Source organism: Anomalospiza imberbis, chromosome 7, assembly GCF_031753505.1.
Source record: "Anomalospiza imberbis isolate Cuckoo-Finch-1a 21T00152 chromosome 7, ASM3175350v1, whole genome shotgun sequence".
Taxonomy (NCBI): Eukaryota; Metazoa; Chordata; class Aves; order Passeriformes; family Viduidae; genus Anomalospiza; species Anomalospiza imberbis.
The window spans coordinates 17,662,764-17,665,969 of record NC_089687.1 but is presented as its reverse complement, the minus strand read 5'-3'; the positions used below and the strand labels follow the sequence as shown (position 1 = coordinate 17,665,969).

At 41.0% G+C, this 3,206-nt stretch overlaps 1 long non-coding RNA gene across 1 annotated transcript; it reads left to right on the top strand.

Moving 5' to 3' along the window:
- Positions 1-417: 417 nt before the first annotated feature.
- LOC137477606 (uncharacterized) lies at positions 418-2,541 on the top strand. The gene is made up of 2 exons (XR_011001087.1): positions 418-472; positions 2,363-2,541. It is a non-coding gene; the product is annotated as an uncharacterized lncRNA (long non-coding RNA).
- The last annotated feature ends 665 nt before the right edge of the window (positions 2,542-3,206 follow it).

The following is a 3,206-nucleotide window of genomic DNA, read 5'->3' as shown; positions in this document are numbered from 1 at the left end:
GCATTCGTTGTTGACTCTTTTATTCTCCCCTTCTCTCCTTGTTGGTTTTCATTTACCTTCTAAATTGTTACAACTAGAAGTTTTTGAGTGGGGTTTTTTTCCCATCTCTTAAATGCATTATGGCAATAAAACTACAAAAAACAAGTCATCTTGGACCATAAAGAACATGATGAACTAGTCTTGTCTCTGGCACTTGGGAAATCTGGGGTTCTTGCTGTTCCATTGTTCCATTAGAGTAGACTAATGACGGTCTAGTGTATACTAATAATTTCCCAGCAAGATACGCGCTTGAAAATATCTTCCCATATGATTAATGCTTCTGAAAAGTAGCTGTTTCCTTCTGACAGAACCAAATGGATAAGAAATGTTACAAATGCTCAAATGCTCTCTCTCTCTCTTTTTTTTTTTTTTTTTTTTTTTCTGTAAAAGTAGTAGTGGCAGCAAAGAGGTTAATTCTCCTCTTTTCATGAAGGTATCTTCTTAGAAGAGAAGTGATTAAAGGAGGGTTTTTTTGGCATAAAAGTGTTTTTCTAATCTTGTTGAAGTGCCTAAAATGTGTTTGAAGAGCCAGATAAAAGCATGGACTTCTTATTTAATGAGTTACCAGTTATATATACCAGTGTTTATTTTGCTTCTGTCATTGAAACATATTTTCTTAGAATTTTTTTTCCTTCACCACAGTCAATAAGTAATAATGATACAAATTATTTAGAATAAATTTCAGCATTAAGTACAAAAGAACAGCTCTCTCCTGAATTTTTACCACTGCACAAACCAAGCCAGAAATAAACTCTCAATTTTAAAGAATTCTGGGCATAACTTCAGAACATTCTGACAAAATCAGAATTTGAGTTGCAATTTCTTAGCAAGTTACCTACTAGATTGAGGGTATCCAGAAAAAAATCAACCTATTCCTGCCAACTGTGGTGTCAAAATGGTTATACTGATATAATAATGCCAGAAATCTGATTCCCAGTCTCCTCTCCTCTCCTCTCCTCTCCTCTCCTCTCCTCTCCTCTCCTCTCCTCTCCTCTCCTCTCCTCTCCTCTCCTCTCCTCTCCTCTCCTCTCCTCTCCTCTCCTCTCCTCTCCTCTCCTCTCCTCTCCTCTCCTCTCCTCTCCTCTCCTCTCCTCTCCTCTCCTCTCCTCTCCTCTCCTCTCCTCTCCTCTCCTCTCCTCTCCTCTCCTCTCCTCTCCTCTCCTCTCCTCTCCTCTCCTCTCCTCTCCTCTCCTCTCCTCTCCTCTCCTCTCCTCTCCTCTCCCCTCCCCTCCCCTCCCCTCCCCTCCCCTCCCCTCCCCTCCCCTCCCCTCCCCTCCCCTCCCCTCCCCTCCCCTCCCCTCCCCTCTCCTTTTCCCCTTTTCCCCTTTTCCCCTTTTTTTTCCCCTTTTTTTTCCCCTTTTCCCCTTTTCCCCTTTTTTTCCCCTTTTCCGCTTTTCCCCTTTTCCGCTTTTCCCCTTTTCCCCTTTTCTCTTTAATGTGGGGTAAAATATTTTCTTTATTTAGATATCAAATAATTGAGCCTGGAAGAAAATTATTTACATTAAAAGAGCCATCACTTAATTTAAATCACACATGACAGAATCCCCCTGCCTTCCACACTGGAAAGAAGAAAAAGCCTTACTGTAGTCAAGGAAATGTCTAGCTAAAAAAGCTTGCATTGTCCCATACTGCAAATGTTCTCTGCTGGTATTAGATCATTCAGTGGAAAATTAGGTGCAAACCTAGGTTGTTTATTGAACTTAAGGCATACATGTGTAAAGACAGGTCTCTGTTCTTACAAAGGTATCGACTGCTTCTATCATCATAGGACTTCCCACTATGCTTTACCACTGGGGAAGGAAGAGATCCAAAGCAGAGAAAGAAAAGCTGTCTGAGCGCATGCAGAACTTCCCTGAACAGCAGTGGCTTTTTGTGCTTCTACCATGTATTAGAAAAGCTATTATGACTAAAAAAATCATCTAAAGGCAGAGCTGATATAAGCAAAATGAGTCTTACCTGTGACCTCCGAGGACCCAGCTCTCCACTAAGCAGCATCATTCCCTTGAACCCTATGTCTGCAAAGTCCTGTCTACATCAGGGCATCTAAACATGCTGACCTTTATGGAGCACACAATAGATTGATGGATTAAAATGGCCATGAGGAAACTTCACTGCACGATGGAATCTGGTGGACTGGAAAATAAATTAGTCAGTGTGGCATGTTAGGAAAAGTTCTAATTGTACATAGTTCCCAGAGAAGTAGTTAGGCCTTACATTAAATCTGTTCCTATCAGTGATTGAGATTCTTCTCCATGTTAAATATTTCTTTTTTACTATTCCTCTGTCCTCTTCATCTAAACCTGTCTGCCCTCTCTTTCCCCAGAAATTGCAAGAATTGGAAGGCGCAGCGGTCCAGCTTCAGTATCCATTGAGATCAAACCTAAAGAAATGGACCCATCTCTATTCAAAATGAATTTCCTTTATACAAAAACCACAAAGGAAACTGAAGCTACATTTCTAAATACTGAAAAGCAAAGAATAAAAGGTGACTTTTCCCTTAAAGAGTTCTATGTCAACGTCATTTAGTGCTTTGGCAAATCCCAGGATATTCTAGGAGGACTAGTTTAGGCTAGCAAGCCATGCATGTACCTTTTCATTAGCCCCTTATTTTCAAACAGAGGCCTGCAGAAATTCCAGTGCTCTGAACCCTCACAGGGGGATGGAGCAAACAGAAAAGATCTTGTTAAAACTGTCCTTCTCCAAAGACAACCTTTTTTTCTTTTTTTTTTTTTTTTTTTTTTTACTTCTTTTTAAGTACTCTTCTGTGGGGAAAGTGAAATTAAGTTTAGCTGAATATGTCCTCACCATGCCAGCTTCCAGTATTTTTCTGTGTTGGGCAATGGCACCGGTCAGTCATGGCATTGCCTCCTATTTGTCTCTGGTAGGGTGCATGAAAAGCTGCTGAAATGGCAGATGAAATGACCTACGTGCCTGGACAGATTTTGTGAGATCAGACTCTGTATGTGCTAAGGCTTCTTCTCTTCCTGTGCAAACCCATGATTAGCTATCATTGCTATACAGTTACACAGAAACAGTGCTTACACAAGGCCAGTACTTTGCTCTGGCATGCTGCTTTCTGTCAGTCGTGCCTCAATGTGGAATCTTTTACTTAGCTTAGGAGCACCTGGAATATAACTCTGCCATCCCTAGCAATTTCTCTCTGCTTT